The sequence below is a fragment of the Tamandua tetradactyla genome, chromosome 11 (genome assembly GCF_023851605.1).
Source record: "Tamandua tetradactyla isolate mTamTet1 chromosome 11, mTamTet1.pri, whole genome shotgun sequence".
In the NCBI taxonomy this organism is placed as follows: domain Eukaryota; kingdom Metazoa; phylum Chordata; class Mammalia; order Pilosa; family Myrmecophagidae; genus Tamandua; species Tamandua tetradactyla.
The window spans coordinates 45951164-45978250 of record NC_135337.1 but is presented as its reverse complement, the minus strand read 5'-3'; the positions used below and the strand labels follow the sequence as shown (position 1 = coordinate 45978250).

The following is a 27087-nucleotide window of genomic DNA, read 5'->3' as shown; positions in this document are numbered from 1 at the left end:
TATTTGAGATGGCACAAAGTGCAGGCACAGAACCATGGATGTGCTGTAATCATTGGAGCAAATGTCCCTAATTCTCTGGAATGCTGAAGGTAAGAGTAGCATAAAGGATTGCAGAAATCACATAGGGATTTATCCATTTGGCAGCTGTACTGAGCAGGATTTTGTCACACGAACGAGATTACTTACACTTCTTTATATGAGAGGGACAATCTTGCCACACTGTAGTCACACTTACAAGATAGGACCACATAGGAAACCATGAGTGATATTGCATGACAGCCAGGGTTCTTTTTTTAAAAATGTTTTTACTGAGAAATCTTCACTCAGGCAGTCCATCCATACTATACAATCAATGCCTCACAATATCATCACATAGTTGTTTATTGAACACAAAGATCATTTTTAGAACATTTGCATCACTCCAGAAAAAGAAAGAAAAAAGAAAAAGTCATACATCCCATACCTTTTACCCCTCCCTCTCATTGACCACTAGTATTACAGCCTACTCAATTTATTTTACACTGATCCTCCTTATTATTTATTTTTGTCCTTATTTTTTCACTCATCTGTCCATACTCTGGATAAAAGGAGCACCAGACATAAGGTTTTCACAACGACATGGTCACATTGTAAAAGCTATATAGTTATTCAATTGTCTTCAAGAACCAAGGTTACTGGCACACAGCTCAACAGTTACAGGTACTTCCCTCTAGTCACTGCAATACACCTTAAACTAAAAATGCATAAATATAGAATGCATGAATAACCTCCAGGATAACCGCTCGACTGTGCTTGAAATCTCTCAGCCACAGAAGCTTTATTTTGACTCATTTTTCTCTCTCCCCCCTTTTGGTCAAGAAGGTTTTCTCAATCCCATGATGGCAGGTCCTGGCTCATCCTGGGATTCCTGCCTTATGTTGCCAGGAATATTTGTACCCCTGGAAGTCATGTTCTAAATAGGGGAGAAGGCAGTAGAGTCCACCTGCTGAGTTGGCTTAGAGAGAGAGAGGCCACATCTGAGCAACAAAAGAGGTTCTCTGGGGTGACCATTAGGTATAATTATCAGTAGGCTTAGCTTCTCCTTTGCAGGAACAAATTTCATAGGGCAAGCACAAAGATAGAGGACTCAGACTATTGAATTGTTTATTCCTATTGCTTGAGAGAATATCAAGAATTCCTCAGATGGGGAAGTTTAATATATCCTCCTTTCTCCTCAGTCCCCCAGTGGGAATTTGCAAATACTTTTTTATTCTCTGCCCAAATTACTCTGGGGTATATCAGGACAGCCAGGATTCTAAATTACAGATTTCAATGTACATTCTAGTGGGTTTAAGCAAAAATAGATTTAGTATAGTTGAAAATGTACAGACTATTAAGAAAGGGCAGAAAATCAGGTTGGATTTCACAGTGCAGAAAAATAATAATGCCCCAAAACACCACAGGGCTAGGGGAAAGAGTCACGAGGTTGATATCCACCCTTAGGAAGTAGTTAGGGTTGTCTAGAGAAACAGAATCAACAGGAAATATTCGTAAATATAAAATTTATAAAAATGCCTCACGAAACCGTGGCAACATAGCATCCAAAATCCGCAGGGCAGGCTATGAAGCTGACGATTCCGATGGAGGGTCTGGATGAACTCTACAGGAGAGGCTCATTGGCTGAAGCAGGAAGAGAGCCTGTCTCTTCTGAATCCTCCTTAAAAGCTTCCAGTGATTACATTAAACATCACTCATTGCAGAAGACACGCCCCTTGGCTGATTACAAATGGAATCAGCTGTGGATGCATTCGACATGCTCATGATTTAATTCTATGAAATGTCCTCATAGCAACAGACAGGCCACCACTTGCCCAACCAGACAAGTTACCACCACTTGACCAGGTTGACGCATGAACCTGACCATGACAGGAAGCTATGACTTGATTCGATGCCAACATTTCACCATCCATTTGATTTCCATTTGACTAGCTGCACCTAGTACAGGTGCATTTGATCAGAAGGAACTAATTACATGCCCGCAGCAGCTGTAAGGGAGACAATGGAATGCTTTCTTTTAAGTTTCCAGCCTATATAGTAATGGAAAGGGAATTAGAAAGATGTTGGAATGCATGTTGAGTGAGCTAAATATCAAAGTTTGCTAAAGATAATAACAAGTACTGCTACTACTACTACTACTAATTACTATTTTTATATGCCTCTCATATAGTGCAAGGCATTGTTCTAAGCCCTTATCTGTTTTAACCCAATCCTTAAAATGACCCATGATGTAATTACTAATCAACCCTGATTTTACAGAAAATTAGGCGTAAGAGTTTTTTCTACTTGATCCAGATCCCACAGCTGCTGAGTGGCAGAATCAAGCAATGGACCCTGGCAACCTGGCTGCAGAAGCCATGATTTTAGCCACCACCCTATACTGCCTCTTTTGTACAAAGGTAAGAGACTTTATTAACTAAGGGGACATTGTGATAAAGGTTTACTGATAAACACACCCATACCTCAAGTTATTGCAGGTTCAGTTTCAGATCACTGTAATAAAGTGAATACTTCAATAAAGCAAGCTACACTAATTTTTTGGTTTCCCAGTGCATTTAAATTTAGTTTTATGCCATAATGTAGTCTATTAGTATACAATAGCATTATGTCTAAAACAACAATGTTTACATACCTTAATTAAAACATGACATGGAGACACAATGTCAGCACATGCTGTTGGAAAAATGGTGCTGATAAACTTACTTGATGCAAGGTTGCCGCAAACCTTCAGTTTGTAAAATATGCCTATCTGCAAAGCTCAATAAAGTGAAACTCAATAAAATGAGGTATGCTTGTAATCAAAATCATTTCGCTCCAAATTTTTTACTGACTTTGTAAATGGGTGGCCTCTGATCTAGAATTTGACTCTGAGCTGGTCTAAGGTCTCAGAGCAAAGCTACTAAGTAAAGACATGTTTTGCTCTAGGACACGATGAAGGTTTTGTGGCTTGGCTGTGCTGTGTGGGAGAGTGAGAAACAATCTGGATATTTCTATTCCTCCTTGCCTTGACTTTTGCTTTACTGACATAAGGAACATTGACAGTTGGCATAGCAAAATAATGTTTTAAGGAAAGGTCAGAGGAAATTGTGTTCTGCCAGTAGAGATCATCAAGAAAATCTTTGGCTTACTTGTAATTATAGATCTTTATCACCAGCCAGAAGAAACTGAGAGAATGCAGGTTGAGTTCTAATCCAGGGTAGTTATGGAACATAACAATTAAGGAAAAAATGATCCTTGATATCTAATCTGAGAAAATTTGAAATGGAAATCATTGAGGTAAAGCAAATACTGACTTTTGGTATAATAGTTAATAACTACACTTTAAAAATATATCAGGCAGATTTGATAGAACAATAGCTACCCTTCATTATTCTATGTTTTTTATTGTCTGATTTTGGTGAAATGTTTTTGCCCTTTGATGTCTAGATAGTCAGAATGCATATGCCTATTAATTACTTTATTTAGAAATACCATTGTTCAGATGTGAACGTAGTTCATGTTTGGACTTCCTGGGGAAAATAAAGCTCTCTAGGGGGCATTTCACTTGATTAAAATGTTGTTCCTGAATCATCATTCTTTCCTTGCATAAGTGTGATAATAAATATCACTAATGAGCATATTAAATATGTTTTTTCCTATATTATGTGCTAGGTCACCCCTGAACACACCACAGGTTCATTTTATTTACAAAATAGTGCCATTTATTTACTCTTTAGGCAAGACATTTTCTCTTTGAAAGATATTTTGTTATTTTTTTTCCTATGAGATGATTAAAAACATTGGGAAAATGTAAGCCTGAGGAATATCAGATGGTAGAGGAAAGAACTGAGATAAAAGTAGTATATGAGAAAATATGAACTTTTTTAAGGACACTAATAATTTGTTTTCTGTTCAATATGTAGAGAAATGTTTCTTAAGATCTTTCACACCATATCCATATAACATTTTCATAATCTACAGTGTATTGCCTTTAATAACTCTTTTTAAATCAGTTTCAATACTAATTTAAATAAATAAGTATCTGTGATCTTTTTTTCCCTTTGAATTCTATGGATTTTCTTCATTCATTAGGGTTCTTTATGTCTACATTATATTTCATGCATAAGACAATACCTAGAAGTGGCTTTTTGGGGTAGAATAAAATATTGGTCAATAGTTCTCAAACTCTTCCTTAAAAAATCCATCAAGCATAGTGTAGCTACAATGAACATTGTTCCCATAGAGATAGGAGAGCTGCATTCCAAAATTTTCACGAAGAAGGGTGTTTTAGTTTACTAGCTGTTAAAACAAATATGATACAATGGGTTGGCTTAAACAACAGGAATTTGGGGATTTATTGGCTCATGGTTATAAGGATGTCCAAAATCCAGATACCAGCAAGACAGTGCTTTCTCCCCAAAGCCTGCGGTATTCTGGAGCTGGCTGCAGGCCATTCTTCGTCCTGGGCTTTTCGGTCATATGGCGATGCACATGGCGATGTCCTCTTTCTCCTCTGGATGCTGGGTTCTGCTGACTTCTGGTTTCATGCTCTTCTCATGGCTTCCTCTTCCATGTCCAATTTCCTTTGCTTTTAAGGTCTTCAACCCTATTGGATTAAGGCCCATCCTCACTCAGTTAGATTGCACTAAATTAATAACCTCTTCAAATGTCTTATTTAGAAATGGGCTCACATCTACAGGACCAGGAGTTGGGAATTGAAAATGCCTTTTTGTGGGGCTCACGATTCAATTCCCAAGAAAAGGACTGCCTTATTTTCAGCAACTCCAAAGGAATGGACCTTCCACTGCCGCTACACACTTTTGTTTCCTGTATTCTTTTTATTCAAAAACCAGATGGCACTAACCTGCATGCTCCAACTACTTTTGAGTTTATGTTGTTTCTGAGCCAGCTTTCAATAGCCTCTATTCTATTATGTGACATCAATACAAATATGGCTGAGAGTAGTCAGGTTGCTCTGTTGAAATGCTTTTGCTGCATTGTGGTTCTCTGATGCAAAGTGAAACGTAATCTGTCTGTTTGCCTTCTGTATCTTGCAATTGAATAAGGAGTTCACAAAGAATTCCATACTGTCTCACTTGTTTCCACCAGTATAGATTGCAGACATCACCTTAAAGAGACCTTGAGGAGTTTGGGAAATTATGTCACTAGGAGTATTTAAGTAACATAAGTTAAGAGAATTGAATTATAAGGAGAAATGAGAAACATCTTTTCTGTTTTAAAAAAGCAAACGTCTAGAAAGACGGCATACTTTGATTAGGAAGTAAGACTGTATTTAACCAGTAAGAGAAATATGAAAAAACAGGGGGAAAGAGTTTCTTGGAGTGTTTCATCGTTTCACTGACAGTCCTTTGAAAGGTAGCCAATAAAAGCAAGCTATTACTGTTAGCACAGCTCATTACATAGCTTGAAAATATTGATTACTTGCTTTTTAAGAAAATTACGTAATAAATTGAGACTTGATCTACCACTTCCTTTCTCTACATTTATTCTGATTTGCTGTTGAATCCATTTTTTACACATTCAAATCTGACTGTTTTCTCCATAGAGGAATGTGGGTTACACACATAGTGAACAGGGCAGAATTTGTGTTCAGCTTATTAATGGATTGGTAACAACTGTTACTCTGTCATGCTTCTCTCAACAGCTGTTTATATTTTATTCAAAATCTGTAAAAACATATTTGTTTAGTCTCTTGATGTGTGTAATAATATCTTTTTGTTCCAAGGCATTAAAAATGTCTGTGAGTGCACAAGGTAGGTTCCTTCAAGATGGATCCACATTCACCGTAAGAAGTAAATATCATTAAAAAAATGAACCCTGAAATCAAAATGAGAAAACAAAGGTGGATGAACTCTGCAAGACCACAGAACAAAAGTCAAGGCAGATGCTGAAAACAATCAGTCACTCTTCTAAATCGTCCCTGATTTGCACCAGGAAGCATCTTAGCTCACCACACCAAACCTTTTCCAGAGTTATCTCTTGTGTTCATTCTCTCTCATACAGCCTTTCTAAAAATTCTTCTCACCATTTGTCACAGTCAGAAACAGGTCTGTTACGCTCCCTGTAGTTGATAAGTAGGCGTTGTTACTTACGGATATCCTGTTGTGCTTGCTGCGGGTAGTCTTGAATTTTCTTATTGTTCAAGCCACAGTGATCTCAGAACAGCATTCTTTGTAAAATACAATGTCTACTTGAAAATTTGTCAATGTGCTTCCAAAAATAACTTGGATATGAATCCAAGTGTCTCTCCTCTCTGCATGCTTTATTGTGATTAAAGTAAAACCAGAAAAAGAATAATATTCAAAATGGAAACGGGAGGCAGTGAGCAATCCTGCAAATTGCTATATCACCTGCTAAATGCCACGAAAGGACCTTCCTTTTTGAAGCGAAGGATGAATAAGGTAATGCAAATTCATAATATGCAAGAGGAGGGGAAAAGAAAAAAAGGAAAAAATGCTTATACTGCTGTGTCAATGAAAAATATGGAAAGTCGTAATTTGCTGGAGTGATGAGGGGATATAAGTAAGGAGATAAAGCTGAGGACAAAAGACTAAATAAATAAGCATATTCTTTGAGAACAGCATGGTTTTACGTACAGCTAATGATTTTTCTCTAGTAAAATCAGAAGGTATTCAATTGTAATCACTTTATATAGTAATCCTTGCTTTTATGAGAAACTCTAAAGTGGGAATATGAGGAATTACTTGTCATATTTAATATTGCTTGCCCATGATGTTTTAGATATAAATATTCCAAATATTTGTTAGAAATCAGCGTACGGATTTGAATAACTTTAACAACTTAATGACACCTGCTTATATAAAACTATGTGTTGTTCCACTAGGAAAGCTGCAGCTCCATCAATGAAGAGAGGTGAGACCCTGGATAGCTGAGGAAAAGGGACTTCCAGCGGAGGCAGGAGATGTGGAACTACTGTCTAAGCAACCCCTCCCTCCAGAATTGGTAAAATATTCCAGTAAAGGGATATGTTTAATTGTAGCCCCCAGGAAAAGCACATCTGTGCCACCAAGGTTTACAGATTTTATGTGCCAATTAGTTTGCTATTCAATTAAAAAATGTGTACTTGCCATGGCGACTCCTATCTCCCCTGATTCACAAGCAAATTTTGAGTAGGGGAGAGTACCTTCTTAAAGCCACACACAAACCAGCATTTTAATTCTTTAAAATATATCATTGAAACAGATGTACTCAAAATGCTATTTTTATTGTCGATATGCTTTTTGTTTTTCACATGGTAATGATAATTCTGAGTTGTAAAATTATTCCTAAAAAAAAAATCAAGTTACAAAATAAATAAGTGCCATAAAGGAAGAAAAGATTTTTTTAAAAGGGAAATAGTTCCATTTATTAGAGTCAATTTCCCAAACTAATCTCTTCTTGGTAATCAGTTTATTATATTATCTTCTGTTTTAACAAAGTGTTTGTCTATTTTGTTTTCATAGTCTAATAAATACACTGATGGGAAAAAGAAAGTGAAAGAGTACTTTCTTTTTTTCATCCATCTTCATTTTGAAAGGCCAAAACCTAGTAATTATTCTGACTGCTAAACTGGTAGTTATTCTGAATGTTAAGATGGTTACTACTTTGATAAATTAGACTAAGCCTATTTAAGGACCAGCAGAGGCCTTCAGGTGAATTTAGTTGATTTTCTATTTTAATTATTTAGCTTGCTTACAGATTTTGCATTGCAATTGTTGCCTATTACCATGTATATATTCAGAATAAGTTGATGTTGAAATAATTAGGTAGCCTACTGACTAAGAACAAGAGCTCTACATCCAAATTAGTTTGTGTTTACTTATAAATTATACAATGTAAATTGTTGTCCTCTCATGCAAATCATTTACTCTCTCTTTTGGGTTCTCCTTTTCCTTGGTTGTAAACTTTAGCAACCATCTTCATAGGGCTGTTGTGGAGATTAAATGAATTAGTGTATGCCTGGCACATAATATGTTTGCAATAAATGCTAGTTCTTGGCAATTAAGATTAGGACTACAATGTAATACGTTTAGTAGTTCACAGAACACTTATTTAAATAAGCAAATTATAAAGGTCATATAATATTCCATACAAAACTATTTACTTACAAAATCTGGCAGAACAATAGGCTTTGATGTCAAACAGTTATGAGCCTATTTTCTACTTCTTCTGTTATAGGTATGTTAGTAAATTTTCTGATCCTGTTTTTTCCATTAATAAATGGCCATAATAAATGGCCAGCCATAACGTATTGTTATGGTGAGACAATGAAATAGCATATATCAGATTCCAATGCAGTGACAGGAGTATAACACTCATTAACTTAATAATAATTTCTTTCATACCAATGGTACAATTTAACAGTAACAGGTAACGTGTACAGGGGAAAGTGAGATTACTATTCCTAAATTATTGGATACATTCTTGAAGTATGGGTTTATTGTTATGTTTTTGCAATCTCAATTACTGAAGAATATCAGTGGCTGCCAGTCTATTTAATTTATTATATATAACCTCACCTGTGAGAACACAAGCGAACATAAAAGCAAATATATAAATACTATGAGAGCAGTGTAAGTTTGTACTTTAATATATTTAGAATTTTTTTTAGTCAATAGAATCTCAGCGTCATAAAATACTTTGAGAATAATCTAGGAGTATTTTACTTGTAACAGTTCAATGGGCAAGCCATTAAATAACTTTTTAAAAATGTTGACAAGCTGTTGTGAAGCTCTGTCTAAAGGAAGGCAGGTTTCATAATAAAACAACATAGGCAAAAGTATTTAAGAAAAGGGAGAATTACTAGTCTAAGATATTTTGTTTTTTGTTTCCTTGCTCCACCTCCCCCCGGGCTTTTTTTTTTTTTTTCCTGAGTGCAACTGGAAGCCATTTAACAATGTTAATCAAGGGAGTGATATGATTAGTTTTGTATTTATAAAGATCACTCTGAGCAGTGCATGATGATGAATGTAGTTAATAGAATGCACAAAGACATGGTGTCTGATAAGGAGAAATGCAAGAGTTTAGGCTGTGCTGAGATTAAAAGAGCAAAATAGTGTATGATAAAAGCAAGAGATGCAGAAAAATGACAAAAAGTAGCAAAATCATGAGCAGAATTTTGCAAGAATCAGAAACATTAAAAAAGAAGGAAATTATACGAGGGGAAATCATTGGTGCCGTGGAAGATAAATGTGAGATGTTCTCTAACAGCTCAGAGAAAATGGCCAAAAGTGAATTTGATGAAGGAAAGATGAAAGTTTTGGAAGAGAAAGAAATGAAATTTAATTGGATTTTATTTTGTAAGTGTAACTTAAGAAGAAATGAGGCAATGGGACATGAACAATATAGACATAAACACAGAAAATATTCTTAGGAAGAGGAAAATATAAATTTACAAAGTGAAAGACTGAGGTGCAAAGTAAGTCAATAGATAGAGTCCCACACATATAGACAATCTTACAAATTATTTTACTTTACATCATAAAGAAAAAAAAGATCTTATAATGATCTTTAAATGGAATTTAAAAAAGAAACTGTGGTAGATTCATATAATGGAGTACTACTTATCAGCACAAAGGAACTGACAAATAATAAGTGCAGCATGGATGAGAAATATGTATGAATCATGCATTTCTGAGTAAATTAGTATTCATTGAATTTTTATATTAAGATGAAATTCTAGAGAAAGACAAAACTACTCTAGTGCAGAAAAATATTAACACATTGGTTGCCTCTAGGGTTTGTAAGTGTTTGCTGGTTAAGTGGAATAGTTTAGTGAATAGCTATCAATATACACCACATTTTCAACATGTGTTCAATAATAGTTTCAATAGTGACGTTCTGGTTTTGTTCCTAACCTTGGTTGAAATATCTTTTAGTTTCCTAGGCTGCTGAAGCAAATGCGATGAAATGATTTGACTTAAACAATGGGAATTTATTAGCTTAGGGTTTGGGGCTGAGAACATGTCCAAATTAAGGCATCATCAAGGCAATGCTTTCTTCCTGAAGATCAGCTTCCAGCAATCCTTGTCTCCTCTGACAAGACGCAGGGTGGCATCTGCTGGTCTATCCCTTCTCTTCCAGGTTTCATTGCTTTAAGCTTCTTGCTTCCATTCTCTCTCTCTATATGCATTCTGTTTATAAAGGACTCCCATAACAAGATTAAGACTCAACCCAAGTGAGGTGGGTCAAACCTAAACTGAAGTAGCCTCATCAGGAATGAATTATATTTAAGAACATGGTTTTCTAGGGTACATAGAGCTTTAAACCACCACAAAATACCTTTGTGCTTCTTATTTAGATAGGACAACTTGTCTATTGAGCAGCAAATTTTTTCAGAAATAGATCTAAGCTTACATGATTAATTGATTTTTTCAAAAGTTTCAAGATAATTCATTGGAGAATGGAATGCCTTCCAAAAAATGGTACTGAAACAAATAAATAGCAAACTGTAACTTTTTCTCAAACCACATGAAAACATTAATTTGATACTGATACCTGAATGAGCAGGAGGAATAATAAAGTGTATAAAAGAGAAAGATAGGGGAACGTGTCCTGCTGGTAGTTGAAGATTTCTTAGACAACCCACACAAAAGGAAAACCATAAGAAAATTGTAAAATTGGGATCCATCAAGTCTTCTTCTGCTCCCCAAAGGCATCATGAAAAGATGAAAAGGCAAGCCATAGATTTGTAAAAAATAATCATAATGATCATGAATTTGAATCCAAAATATATAAAGAACTCCTACATATCAATAATAACATGGTAATCAGTCCAATAAAAAAATGGAAAAAGGCTTGACTAGATATGTACCAAAAATTTGAATAAGCAAATGTCTATTAAAAATATGAGAAAAATATTCATCATCCATCATCAGAGAAAAGCAAATTAGAATTATAGTGACATGCTGCTAAACATGTACTAGAATAGCTAAAATTTAGAGACTAGCATCAGCAAATGTTGTCAAGCATCAGGAATAATCAAAACTCACACATTGCTGGTGCAATATAAAATGTTACAAGCACTTTGGAAAAATGACAATTTCTTAGAAAATTAATCATTCACATATCTTATGAGCCATCATCACTTCTACTCCTAGGCATTTACCCAAAAGAAAACAAACATAAGTCTACTGAAAAAAAAAAATGTGTGTTTTGTTTGCTTTATTCACAATAATCTCAAACTTTATGATATCTTAATGCCTATCAACTGAAAATGCATAAACATATTATAAATGAGGCAGATGATTATTTAGCACCAATACAATGGAGTAGACTTTGACCAGGGAAATGAGAACAATGGTTGATATGGGTAGGAGTATGAGGGAACTTTCTTGAGTGATGGAAATGTTATATACACTGCTTGGAATGGTTGCACTTGTTAAAATTCATAAAAATATTCTCTTAAGATCTCTGTATTTACTGAATACAAATTTTAATTCAATATAATTGTGCCTCAATATGAGACATATAAAGTGTCAAAAAATATGTAGCCACCAATCTTGCATTGAATAATTAAAATTTCTTAATTGTAGTAATGAATGAATGTCTAGAAACTTTATGCACAAAATCCTTTCCAATTGTGTGGGCCTATGATTTTCTGATAATTATTTGGTAGAAGATAGAAAAAAAATGTTCTTGAGTACTTCAACTTTTTATTAAAAGAAAGCATACATGCAGAAAAGTAAGAGTATAACATGAAGAATTCTCTCATAAATAGAACTGCTCTGAGACCAAAAACATGTCAGTATGTTAAAGGCCACAAATGTGCCTTCCTGGCATAGCACCACCTCATTATGCATGTTTAATTGTTCTGTTGACTTATAACACCATAGATTGGTTTTACATGCACCCAGTTATGTAAGTGGAATTGGTTTTACATGCACCCAATTATGTAAGTGGAATCATTCAGTATGGACTCTGATGTCTGGTTTCTTTAATATCATGCTTGTGAAATTCAGACTTTTGTTGCTTGCAGTTATATCTCATTCTCATAGCTGTAAAGTATTCTATTGTGTGACTATATCACAACCCGTGTATTTATTCTACTGTAGATGGGCATTGGGTTAGCTTCCAGCTTGGAGTTAAGAATAGAATTGCTTGGTTATAGGACATTATATGCTTAGTTTTAGACACTGCCAGTTTCCCAAAGTGATTGTATGAATCTACACTCTTACGAGAACTGTATGAGAGTTCTAGTTGTTCCATATCCCTGGTGACAATATTTTCTGTTGATTTAATTTTAACCATAATGATGGTGTGTTTTCGTATTACATTACACCTTTAACTTGAGCTTCCCTGGTGACCAGTGTATTTGAGAAAATTTTCATGTATTTATTGGTTGTTTGAATATTTTATTTTATTAAGCATCAGTTATTCATCATTATTATGAAAAAATATTATCCATATTTTTCTCACTAAATTAGTGATATTTTATATATTCTAGATATGAATTAACTATAAGATATATGTATTACTGATATCATCCCCTGCTCTGTGGATTAACTTTCCACTCCCTTAATACAGTTTTTTTGTGTTATGTGTCATAAAAAAATGTATGTTATTCAAAGGGTAAAATTTGGTAAGTATTGACGTATGTATATATTCATTGGTCCATTACCATAATCAAGAAAATAAAAAAAAATTCCTTAGGCTCCCTCTAATTCTACAGCCCAACTCTTTCTGATCCCACCCATTTTGTCTCCAGGCAATTACTGATCAGAGTTTTATCACTATAGATTAGCTTGTGATACCTAATATTTTATATAAAAAGATCATATAGTGTGTAATCCTTTTTGGTTGTTTCCTTCACTCAGCACATTTATAAAATGCATCCATGTAGTTGCATATGTCAGTAGTTCATTTGTTTATATTGCTAAGTGGTTTTCCATTGCATCGGAATACCACTGTTTATTGGTGTACATTTGGGCTATTTCTGGATTTGGGCTACTAAAACATAAAACTACTATGAGTACTTGTATATATGTCCTTTATGGACATCTGCTTTCATTTTCTTTAGGTAAATACTTAAGAGTGGAATGGCTGGGACGTAGGAGAAATATATCATTAACTTTTTTTTTTTGAAAATATATATATTTTAATTTTTTTTAAATATCAAAAAACACCAAACAAACACAAACATTCATAACTTTTGATCATTCCAGTCTACAAATATAATCAGTAATTCACAATATCATCACATAGTTGCATATTCATCATCATGTATATCATTAATTTTTTTTAAAAAATTGCCAAACCTACCAAAGCAATTGTGTCATTTTATATTCCACCAGTGGTGTGCGAGAATTCCAGTTCATAGAAAGCTTCACCAACATTTGGTATTCTCAGGCTTTTCAATTATACTCATTCTAATAAGTATGTAGTGGTACCAAATTGTGCTTTCATTTTTCATTTCTCTAATGACTAATCATGCTGGGCATCTTTTCATGTGATTACTTTCTTTCTATATATCTTCTTTGGTGAAGAGTGTATTTAAATAATTTGTTCATTTGGTTATTTAAGTTCTTATTGAGTTTTAGGAGTTCTTTGTGTATTTTGGGTATATTTTCATCACATAAGGGATTTGCAAATATGTTTTCCAATCTGCGGCTTTTCTTTTTATTCTCTTCACACTACCATACAGTAGTAGAGTTTTTAATTTAATGAAGCCCATTTTTTTTCCTTTATGGAGCTTACTTTTGGTATCAAGTCTAAAAAGTCTTTGCTTACTCTGCTCTCACAAAGATTTTCTCTTAAATTGTCCTCTAAAAGTTTTATAGTTTTAGGATTTACATTTAGAGCTCCGATCCATTTTGAGTTAATTCTTAAATATGTTTAAAGGTATGAATCAAACTCTTCTTTTTATATATGAATATGGAATTTTTTCAGCAATGTTTGTTGAAAAGACTATCCTGTCTTGCCCCATACATCTGCAAATTGCCTTTGTACCTCTGTGAAATAAGTTGCTCATAAATGAGTCCATATAAAGACCTTCTGTTATAATATAGAGATCTCTATTGGTACCAATACCTCTTTATTTATTTATTTATTTACATGGGCATGTACCGGGAATTGAACCTGGGTCCTCTGACATGGCAGGCAAGCATTCTTGCCTGCTGAGCCACTGTGGCCCACCCATACCTCTTTATTTTGATGGCAGTACCAACTTGGTTTTATAATAAGGTAGTGTTAAAATAAAATAGTGTTAGCCCAACTTTATTTTTTCCAAAGTGTTTTTTTTTGGGGGGGGGGGGAGGTTTCTAAGTATTTTTTATTTCGCCGTTTGGGTTTAGAATTCGCTTTCCATTTCTACAAAATTCCTACTACATCAGAGCTATAGATTAATTTGGGGAGGATTGACATCTCATTGGGTATTCAAATACATGGATTTATTCTTCCTTTGAGTTAGGTCTTCTTTAATTCCTTTCATCAATTTTTTATAGATTTCAGTGTACAGGCCTTATCGAACTTTCAAGATTATTGCTAAGTCTTATATAATTTTATTCTATTGTAAATTCTATTTTAATGCTTGTTTGTTGCAATTAATAAAATTATAATTGATTATTCTATTTTGACATTGTGTCCTTCCATGTTGCTGGTCTCCCTTTCTAATTCTGGTAGTTTTACTTTTATTTTTTTTCCCATAGATTTGTATACCTAAAGGATTATCTTTGTAAATAAAGATAGTTGCATTGTTTCTTTCCCAAATTGGGTACCTGTTATTTCTTTTTACAGCCATATAGAACTGGCTAGAACCTCCATTATGATATTGATTAGCAGTGATGAGATCAGACATCTTTGCCTGACTTTAATGAGAAAACATTCAGACTTCCACTAAAAATATGATGTTAGTTGTAGGTTTTTGTAGACAACCTTTATCATGGTGAGAAAGTTCTTTTCTATTCATAGTTTGCTGAGCGATTTTGTTAGGATTAGATGTTGAATTTTATCAAATGTGTATTCTTTATCTATATCTATATCTAAATATAGATAACTGTCTACGGTTATATGTTTAGTTTGCTAATATGGTGAACTACACTGATTAATATTTAAATGTTAAACTAACCTTGTGTTCCTGGAATAAAATTCACTTGGTCACTGGGTAATGTCATTTTATTATTTTTACGTATTGTGGGATTCAATTTTTTTTTTTAACTTTTGCCTCTTTGTTCATGAGAGCTGTTGGTCTGTAATTTCTGCTTTTACAATTCCTTTGCCAGATTTTCATGTGAGTATAATTATGCTCACATATCAACAATAAAGCTTTTACTTTGCCAAATTATGTAGAACTGCCCACTTGCTGTGTTCATATTGCATCTAGTATATGAATAATATTTATTAACATCTAAATCTATTTTCTTTTTTTGAGCTTTTAAAGGCATGTACTGTATCTTCTGTGTCTAGCATGTAATGTGTGTTCAATAAATGAATAGGGCAATTATATTCCTCATGCATGCATAAGAAGGGCTCAAACATGCAATTAAATTATGAAGTTATACATTCATTTCCTCATTAACTCAGAATTAGACTATTAGAACTGAAAAACCTGGCTTTGCAATTGTTCACTCTGTGACTTTGGGTAATTTAGTTAACCAACCAGTTTACTTATCTGAAAATGGGGACAATAATAGTATGTCAGTCATTGAATTGCCTTGAAGAGTAATGAGTAGTGAATAGTTCCAAAAACTGCCTGAAATAATAATGAGCTTTATTAATTATTGCTCAGAAAACGTGTGTTTGTTATGTGCCACACACTGAGCTAACATAAATGAGGTTTAAGCTTTCAAGCAACTCATGGTTTAATAAGGAGAATAGATAAACATGAGAAGTAATGAACAACATGAATAGAATCCTATGAGAAAACAGAGAGAGAACAGCTGCAATTCTTGCTAATTAGAATACATGTTATTTGAGCAGACTCTTGAAGATACAGGAGGGTATATCAGGCTGAGAATTAGACAACAGGACAGTGCAAGCAGAGAGAGCAGAATCTGCAAAGGCTTGATGGTATGAAGAGACCGAGGATATTTAGGAAAGTTGAGAAATGGAAAGGTAGAAATAATGGAAGCCAATCTAAGGAGTAACAAGACAAAATAACCAAAGGGGGAAAAAAAAGCACTACTTAATACACATGTAATATGAATATAAATAGCTGCAGACATGAAGTTACATAAGAGTCACAAATGGCAGCTCTGTGTATGACTAAATATAAGATTCAAAAGCTCAAAAGACTTCTTTATTAAACTCACCTAATGCTCCTTGGAGCATACCAAAGCATAGTTTGGTTAAGGTGTGTGGGACCAAATAAACTTTTTCTGACACAGCTAAATAGGAAAAGGACAAAAATTAAATATGTTACATAAAAAATAAATCATTTCTATAAGCGTTGCTAATTTTCTGACCTAGCCAAAAGTTTCAGTATAAAACAAAGTAGCAGCAAAATGCACTAATTTACATTACAACTTTTCTCAATTTATATTCAGTCCCTATTAAAAGTGTTCATATGTACAGGATCATGACATGGCTTTATGACCTCTTGTTGGTAGAATAAATTAAGGATAATGAGGGTAAATGGAATAAATTATGACTGGAAAATCAGGAATTATTTTAGAACTCAATAGAACTTTGCCAGTTTCCTATATTTGAACAACTCTTTATATTTCAACTATCATTTTAGTGTAAGTTTTCTATGTAAAATAAATGAACCATAAATTATTGCAAGTCCGGATGAATTACAAATGATGGAGCAGATAGATTTTGCTACAGTATGAAATCTATTTTGTAGCTAAATTCCAACATCAAAGTTTTCATGCAATTTATTGTTTCATGGAAAGAAATATAAATATTTCTTGCCATCCACAGACTTTTATAATGCCATCATAGTGTACACAGTATTTTCAGACATTCTCATTTTTTCTCCTCTGCTGGTTTAGTCAGATTATAACTGAGCAAATGCTATATTTCTTCTTCCAGTGACTGATGTGATAAAATTGGAATTTTAAGTAGATGACCTCCTTCTGTCTGCTGCTGAAGCCTACTTCCCTCCCAGACATGAGAGCATTGTTTAAACAATTCCGGATTCCCTATTATTCCCTATTCCCTGCAGGAAGTAGCTTCGGATCACAAGTCATCGTATGGGTAGTGGTTAAGAACATAAACTCCGGGCTCTTTCCCCGATTTAGTACTTAGTAGCTGTATATAACCTTGAACACTTTACTTCTCTCCACCTTTCTTTTCTTATCTTTAAAACGGAGATGATAATAGCAATTACCTTATGAGGATAATTACAACTATTATGAATTTAGTTGTTTTATAAAAGTTTATACTAGTTATAAGGCACATAGAACCAGGCTTAATGCAAAATTTGTGTTCAATATACATCTTCTATTAGCTAAATTTATTTGCACAGCACTTTGACAGCAGATTTATCAGATTATCGGATTATTTCTCTGCATTTATAATGACAAGAACCCAATTTAGCGCTTATTTTTTTCTCTCCAAACTGCTCTACATAATCTTTAGTGTATATGGACTTATAATAACAGCAAATAGCACTTTATGAATCATTGGTATCTGTCAGTCATGGTGCTAAATTATAAACATAAGTTATAATGTATATTTACAAGATTATAAGTATAAAGTTATTTATTCTCCAAACAACCAGTAGTATAGGTACTACCACTACATCTATTATATAGAAAAGAGAGACTAAAGGTTCAAAAGTTTAAAAAATTACCTGATTTGCATAGCTTGCAAAGGGGTAGGGCTGAAATATTCACCCATATCTGCTCTCAGATTCAGTTAGCCAGAGGCTGTGATACATGGCCTCTGCTTCCACTTTATTAGCCATATGAAGTTGATAATATTGAATCATTTTGGGGAAACCAGATATCTCATATGGTATAACTAATGTTATTCTGCTATGCACAAAATAGATGCTTAACAAATGTGTTTATTGTTAATGATATGTCCTCAAATCAACAAATCAGCTTTCCTCTGAAGAGCTCCTTTTCTCCAACATTATTCTGTATTCTTCCCATCTTATTCCTTTTCTATTGAGACTATTGAGTCAGTCTTCTGTGATATGGACACATCTAATAAATTAAGGCAAATTAAAACCTCAATTCTTTTCTATCAACCAGTACTTCTCATTTTAACAAACACAAATTTCTCACTGTTGATAAAAATTCTTCTAATGAACAGGAAGAACCAACTTGAATTTGCACAAATTCCAAGTCTTATTTGCACTTTCAAGTTTATTGAAGTCAAGCTTTATTTTTTCTCCCTCAATCATTCCTATTACTGTAAAGACACTACTTGTTCTCTTTTGCCATTCTTCCATTGCTGAGAGATCACAGTAAAATATGATTTGACCCTGTACTGCCTTTCAATACAGGAAGATGAGAAGAACAGGAAGGTGGAAAATATACCAGTTACACACTCAAAGAATTATGCATCTTTGAACAAGGTTGTTTGAACCATTTATGAACAGTCTATGTAGAAGTTGTGGAAAAATTCATAAGATGAAGGTTCCATTCCAGGTTCTATCACTTACTAGATCTAGGACTTTGGTAAGAAATTCATTCTCTTTAAACTTCAATGTCTTTAATTGTAGAATGGGGATCATTTTACTCAGCTCAAAGAGAGGTCATAAAGGATTGGATTATGGATGCCAAAGTGCTTTAAAAACTATAAAACTCTGCAAAGTAACATTTTTTCCCCTAGACTCTCCATTATATCCATTTATTTTAGTTTTCTGTCATGTGTCAAACACTGTTGGTCTAACAGTAAGAGACAGAAATTACTACTGGCTGCCTATGAGAATGACTCTAAACTTGAACTCATAGTCACTTGTATTCATGGAATCCCCAGCTCCATCTCAGGAGAAAAATCCTTGATTTGCTATAGCGGAACTACCGAAAGATAGGAAAGACTTAATGAAACAAATTTTACTTTTGATTGATTTTTTGAGCATGCTTTCATCTTTCTAAGGAATTGGCTTATCCTTAAGCCAATCTGTCTAGAATAAAGTTTTAAGATCATTTTCAGAGCTTGGGCTGAATTTATTATAGAGACAGCTCCTATACTCTATACTCTTTAAGCCTATACCTTCTTATTTCTTCCACATAAAGGCAAACACTTCCTATGTAAGGTGAGAAATAAATTATTCTATAAATGCAAAACTTTAAACTATAGTCTTATGTCAACACAATGAAAGTTTTGAAGCTATTGGTGTACACTAGGGATAGAACTAATTGTTCTTGCTCTAACCCAAGGAAGAAGAGTTTTGAGTTCTTTTGTCACATGATGGATGGGAGTGATTTTCCTTAGCAAGCTTCATACGTTTCTGTCTAGAAGAACACAGTTAGGCATATCAACTTTTATACACATCCTTTGATAATTTCAAATTGGGTACTGCCACTTTAATAACCCACACCTGGTTTAGATTCCTGTTCCATTGAATTCACACTGCTGCAATGAGCTCTGAACATCAGGCAGAACAATGCAATTAATCACCAAATCGTGCTCAATTTCAATAACGTGAAAATTTCTCTTACATTTCTTTCTCCTTAGAAATAATATTTCGTGTAGTGGAAAAGACAAGGTTTCAGTAATGAAAAAAAAAATGTCCTAAATTTTTTTTAAAAAGCTTGTAGTCAGCAGACCACATGAAGGTGAGTGCATAAATCAAATACCTATGCCATCTGTTATAGAAAATTAACAAGAATTAAGTGGCACACATTTCTAAAAATACATTTCTTCACAGCATGAAGAAGTACATCTCAAGAATTTAAATTTCTGAGGAAGAATATCAAATTCATTGTCAATTAGAAAATCTTAACTTACTAAAGAAAAACAAGTTCACCGCCAAACTTCTTACCAGGTAAATTTACTGTAGTCAAAACATACTAGGCTGGCTGTCTGGAGAGTAGGTATACCTGAATGTCTATTTGTGTGATGTTGAGGAAAAAACTGTAAAAAATAAATCGATGAGACCACAAATAAAAGGGAATTTAAAAGAGTTGAAGTCCATAGCTCATCAAGTCTAGGTACTGAAGGGTGGACATTGCAATGGATATACATTTATCCTGTTCACCTGTTTCCTGTAGAATTCTCAGTGAGAGCAAGGAAAAAAGAAGATGAATTTGTAAAGATTAAAAAAGAATAAACAGACTATTTTTCCTCAGTGTAGTTAAACTCTGACATACCACGAGCATATACTAACAAACATGTGAGGGAAAACTGGTGCTTGTACTCTTATATTTGAGCAGGACATGGCCAGTCATCTTGAAATTGACACATGATATACATATTTATGACTGCACATATTTCTGAGTAAGACAGTTCATTAAGGACTGTCATTTGAAAAACAGGTGCAATAAGCCCACCTGCAAAATTAGTTTATATGCACATTTCTGGTAATAATAAAAACAAATTGGACATTTAGGTACTGGCTATGCATTTTTTTGGTAGAGTCTCCCCTCTTTTATAATAACAACAAAAATTAAAACATTTTGCCTCCATAATTTAGCATCCATACTTGGTGTGAACCCTGTTGTTTCCACTCACTTTGGAAACAGTTAATAAGATGGTCCACAATCCTTTGTAGGGTGAACACTTTTCTGAGGGAAAATGGCAATGTGTTTCACACAATTTGCAGACCAGTTTACATGGCTGCATTCCCGATTTTAATTTAACAGACTCGTGAACACTTACTTTTTCAATTTCAACTAAGGTAACTGGGCAAGAAATCCAAATGAGTAAAAGTAGTGATTGATGCAAAAGATGTCTTTTGAGACAAGTAAAACACACCGTAGAGTTTGGATCTGATGCTGTAAAATAATTTCAGGCTATTTTGAATAAAATCTTTTACTGTTTTATTTTATTTAGCTTAAGTAGATAATACATGCAAACACTTTTTAAATTTATGGGCTAAGAAAAAAAATAGCATTCAGACAAGCACTAGATATTTACCATGTACTCTGCTAAGCACTGATAGTATTATTCCTATAAATTAGGCATAATAATTCCATGCAGGCTTAATGGATGGTTACATGTAATAGCCATTCCATTATGAATGTTATTCCCTTTTTACATATGAGGTGATTGAAGATCAGAGAGGTGAAGTCATTTGTCTAAGGCTACACAGTTGGTAAACGTCATCATTGGGGTGTAAACCTGAGCAAGTGATTCAACTCATCACCTTCCCATCTTAACGAAATGTTAGACCACCAAATATTTTTCAAATTATGCATTCTTTCAGAATTTAGCAATTTCTTAACCTAAGTTGTGTACTTTTCCTCTCATCAGTAAAATCAGAGATTTGATTATCAAGATGACCTCATATTATTTCTACGTCTTTCTTTCTGTGCTAAGAGTTCATGGAGTGGGGGTTCTAGAGAGAAGCATCGCTACTTCCTCCAGTTGTACAGCAGAATCACCTGCTGTCAAAGATGTAAGAGAAATATATTGGAGAGGAAGTGAGCATTAGTTTCAGAGGTACGATAGGCTGACATCATGATTTTATTGATATGCGTCACTTCCTGTGAATCTCTGATATATTTGGAAAAGAAAATATATTGAAAGAAATGGATGCTTACTCATGGTCATAATACGTTTCATAGGAAAATGCCTCCAGTGGTCCAATTTTGAAATTAGCCATGCCTCTTGGAGTATCGCCTCTGATCACAATCACCGCAACTGTATTTCAAAAGAAAGAAAGAGCAATAATATTTTAGTGCTAATAGAACATCAGTGCCATTCATTTCTTTTTCTGTAGAAATGATTCTAATGTTATTGTGCTAATATCCAGAACTTTTAAGTAAACCAGAAAAGGTTTTGTTCTGAAAATTAAAGTACACACCAGGTTTTGTTTTGTTTTTTAAATGCACTTAACATGCTACCATTTCTTTATTCTTATCCTCGGCCTTGTGTGACAAGCTGCAGGCAGATTATGATGTGATACAGTGAGTGCAGCAAATGTTATTAAATGTGGTAAAATAAAATGCTGAGTGTGAATCACAGTCACGGGTGCTTTATGTGTTTTCACAGGTGTAAACCTTTTTCAGGAATTTCCTTAAGTTTAGTTAGTGTTTAATGAATTCATAATATATGTTTCAATATTAATTAAAGTAGTAATAAGGACTATTTTGAAAGTCGGCTTTTGTCGTTTTCCTCTCCAGGAGAACAAGCACTGGGGGTGTCAGGTAACTTGGTCTCTCAGCTTAGATAATGGGGTCTGCCTTATAAACAGATCTTAAAACACAAGAATCTTTCTTATGATATCTGATATTGGTACCTCAATGCATTTCCAAGAAGATTATAAACTTTATGGAAATGACCTCATTAACCGACTTACTGTCTCTCAGAAGTAGATACAGAATACAATATTTAGACTACTGCTTGAGACAAACTTCTGGAATGTTCGCCTAGCGAACTTTCAGTCCTAGTTTGTTTAACCAGTACAATGTGGAATTCCAAGTTTTGTTGAGTATCGACGAGGCCTTGGATGGAAGGTGAAATATATGGCTTTACTTTTGGAAGTGGTTTGTTACAACTCCTGAAGACTCTTGAAAATGAAAGAATCTTGAAGAGGCCGTTAAATGTATTCCACCATTATTCTGTATGGTTACTCCTGAGCTACTCCAGAAGTCGCGATCCTGTCTTAAAAAAATATCTGTTGAGGAAAATTTACAATATTTTCTAGATTATAAAATCTATGAGGGCAGCCAGTTTGGCCTAGCTTGGAGTTGAATACCACAGTAAGCACTCTGTTAATCTTCGTTAAATATGTGAACAGGTAGTTAAATAATGACAGTTAAGATGTATTGTGCACAAATCATGTTTCAGGAGCTATTCTAAGAACGTTGCTGCATATGCAATCATTTAATCCTCATAATGACCCTTCAAAGTAGGGATTAATAAACAAATAATTGAAAAGATAAACAAATAATTGAAAAGATGAACAAATAAATGATTTTTTTCTCATGATAATTCAAATGCTTAACAACCTTGAAAATTTTTCCCTCTGCCTTAGTCACAAGCCCTTAATGTTCTCTTCATTCTCTTGTTCTTTAATGAGTGGAAATTGAGAACTATTGGGGTAAAATACTTCAAATATTTCAGGTCAATATTTTTTCAGGTTAAAAAGTGTGAAAATATTTGCTACGTTTAGAAGTGTTCTATGCATATTATCATAGACTATAATATTAATTTTAGATGCATTCTCTCTAAACCCTTTAATTTATAAAGCATTAATATTATTATAGCAGATGAAGGATGCTGAAAGTGGATTGGGGAAAAGGATTTATAAGCATAATAGAAAATGCCAAAAAAATTATAAAACTTTTTGAAAAGATTGCCACAAAATAATTGAGTAGAGTAGTTGTAAAGATCTGATATTACACAAAGCATCCACAATTATTTATTTTTTTCATTTAAAAACAATAATTTTAATATCACAAACATTTTCACATAGAATAGTTCAACACTGTATTAGCTGAATGACTCGCAAATTATTAACTATGCAGTTCTATTTAAAAAGTCAAGAGTCAAAAATTTAAAAAAATTGACAAAAAAATTCGGTCTCAAAATACACTATCTTCTCCGTGTGCATTTGCCTGTGACGAATGGGTATTATGTTTTTTACAAGAGAGGCAGGGCAAAAGATTTTTGGCTCAGAGAAGAAAACCATCCTTTTGAAAACCATCGGTTTCTTATTGACTGCCCCTTCATTCACTTACTACAGACACCATTGTATGAGAACCTGTTTCCAGTCCTTGATCTGGCTCCTCTCTCTCCATTGCTTCCATTCTTAAAGGCTGATTTAATGGTGACCTTACTTACAAGCAGAAGCATGCTTCTGGCATGTAACTTCTCACTATAGGTGGGTTTAAAGAACTATTTTGGTAATTATTCAGAGACTATATAGTGTCTTCAGTTTAAGTTGTTTAAAGTGGACTCCTTCTGGCAAGGGCCATGGTTTTCATAAAGGAAGAATGGTCCTAGTTCTGGGAGGGACTCTAACTATAATTATAACAAAGTCAGGATTCCTATAATTTAATATTAAAAGTGGGAAATAACACATACGTACAATTGGCTATAAACACTTAGACGCTAACATGGTGTTTACTATAAGATGAAGGCTGATGTGTTTATCAGAAGAGTCTGTGCTTATCCTTGAATTGCTTGCCAGCTTAACATTACAGAAATCATGTCTAAATTGTGCCATAATCTTTTATTTTGCAAAATCCTTCACACCGGAGTAACATCATTTTAAAAACTGACTATACGATCCTGAAAGACAAATAAACCTGATCTCAGTGGTTCCAAACAATTTGAACAACAAAACTCATGTATCAAACAATTTATGTGCTTTCCCTTTCAAATAAAACCAAAGGCATGCAAAATACAGTCTTTGTCCCAAGAAATGTATTACTTAAGAGATAAGAGCAACCATCTTAGCCTTTTCTCGTTTGTCATAAGTCCACTTTCCTATTACAAATGTAATGTAATAAAAAAACATTATGCACTGGGTATTATCACTACCCAGTACATAATGGGCACTGTAATTCTGAAGAATAAACTACAAATAGAAATATTACTTTGAAAATATGGTTTTTGTTTATAGATATGTTCTCCCAATTCAGTAGTGTTTATAAAGCAATTCATTCCTATTTAGTCAGTTTAAATTGTCTTTGATTAAAAAATAGACACTTGGGCAGGCCACGGTGGCTCAGCAGGTAAGAGTGCTTGCCTGCCATGCCCGAGGACCCGGGTTCGATTCCTGGTGCCTGCCCATGTAAAAAAAAAATAGACATTTACCAAAAGTCCCTCTGTCTTCCTTTCTCCCATTCATTTGAAATTTTACCATTACTATGTTACAACAGCGCATGTTCTATTGCAGCTCTAAGGCCTCCACTCTGAAGGCCTGTAAGCATTTGCAATACTTTCCACTTCTATTTTAAGGCATTACTTCTTCAGGCCTGAAATATTGTTCAGTTTACAAAATTTGTATGAGGTCTAGAACAATGCACCCTGCTTTACAAGTTCAATTTCAGTTCAAAAATGGCATTTCCATTAAATGCTCAAATCAGAGTTGCAGTAGACACATTTTACATGAACTTTTCATATGGTTTTAAAATGTTTTCCCTTTCTTCCCATTATACTAAGAAAGAAATGTCATTTATAATTCAGTTGATGAAATAATCATTGAGACATTCATAAATACATATTCACAGGCTGAGTTTCTGAACCTAAAGATTAGATCTTTTAACTGAGATCATGTTTTTCAGTTAACACATGCATATGCTATTGTTGATGTAAGGATTGTTTTCTAAGTGTTATTACTAACTCTTTCCAAGAGAGAGCAGTAGTGAATTATATTATTTGTGCTCCTATATAGTTTTGTTCAAAGACACTGATTTTCATTTTCAACTTTATAACCTTTCAACCTATTGACCATGAAAAATGCTCTGACACAATGTGACACATATAAATGTTTAAAGTCCAAAGGGTAATTATCTATATTCATAGTTAAAGCTGTGCCTTGATTTCACAATAGAAACCATATGTTCACTTAAAACACTTTCAATAGGTTAAATAACTCCCAGATTAACCCTGAGTTAGTTTACTGGTTAAAATAATAGCAGCATCTTCTTCCAATTCGGTAGTTCATTTATCATCTCTGATCAAGGCACTGAACATGAACTTTCAATACTTAAAAGCTTAAGTTTAAAAAAGGAAAAAAAGCTAGAAAAAAAGCCTACAGATGTTTAAATATCCTCTTTCTTGACCTTATCATTGTTTTATCTCTTCAGTTACTTAATCCCAACTTTGAGAGTTATTATTGGAAACTCTATTCAATTTTGTCTTACATTTAATAAAATAAAGCACTGTTCCCTCTTAAGTCATAAGGGCAATAACTTGTTGATTTTTCCTTGGCACCATACCATATGGAGAACAATTTAGAATGACTGTTGAATTTTTAAAAAATGCAAATTGCCTTAGACCTAGATCAAACCAAACAGACAAACCAGATTAAGGAACATGGAGTTCTGTTGAGGCCAGGCCAATGCATTTTGCCACTCTAGGTGGCTGAAAGATTTTGTGAGACAGAATTATGTGAAGTAAAACTTAATGTTACTTTCAAATAGGCCAGCTCAAATATATATCTTCTTATCCTTGCAATAATCGATTTTCTAAAACTTTGAAACCGCTGCAGCAGAAAATTACAAACAGCAAACAAAATTGTATATTATGGAGTATTGACAAGCAAAAAAAAAAAAAAAATTACAAAAACCCCACATGCATTGCAGGGGAAAGAAAAGACAAACAGGTGAATGACTTTTTTAGCATGTGCCAACTCTGTGCAGGTTATACTGTTTCCAAGTCATTTCTCTCTCTGCTTTGTATTGTCCCAGTTCCAATGAACAGAAAATCTACAGTGTGTTCCATCAAAGAGGGCCTTTCTGTCTCTGAAGAAGTAACAATTCTGCATCTTCAATTAAGGGCCCATTGGAAACAGGAAAAAAACATGAACAGAAAGGACTAGGAGGCCTAGTTTTTGCTTGGTTGATATAATTGCTCTAATCACATTATCATTTTTATTACTGTGTATATAATTGCCTGGAATTGTCATTTCCTGGCACAAAAAGGCATGGGGACTGGGGGAGGGGAAAGTACTGCCTTTGGCCATAACCCAGTTCAGTTATCATATGCAAAAGCATGTACCCCAGAGAGGTGGTTGACTGAGTGCTCCTTCCGTTGATACAGCAAAAAGATATTCAGCACATAAAAACAGAAGCTCTGTTAAGGAGCCAGTGTCTTTCCCTGAAACAAACAGTATTCTAAAATATTTCACTTTTGTATCCATCACTGGCAGATAGGCTCTGAACAAGTGAGCAGAACCGTTCATCCTTAGAAAAGCTGGCTCTCACCCAATTTATGCTCTAGATGTGAGTTTTCATATGTTCTCTTTATACACCTTTACCATCATTTATGCACCATTTACCATAAAGATAGAACTTACTATTCATCTCCCCTATAGAATGC

The 27087-nt window shown here is 34.0% G+C and overlaps 1 long non-coding RNA gene across 1 annotated transcript in view; it reads left to right on the top strand.

Annotated features, from left to right (window-relative positions):
• The first annotated feature begins 6217 nt into the window (after positions 1-6217).
• Positions 6218-27087, top strand: part of LOC143649503 (uncharacterized) — a 31628-nt gene continuing 10758 nt past the window's right edge. The window contains exons 1-2 of the long non-coding RNA XR_013159061.1: positions 6218-6437; positions 6881-6999. This is a non-coding gene — a long non-coding RNA (uncharacterized LOC143649503). The remainder of the gene's footprint in view (positions 6438-6880; positions 7000-27087) is intronic.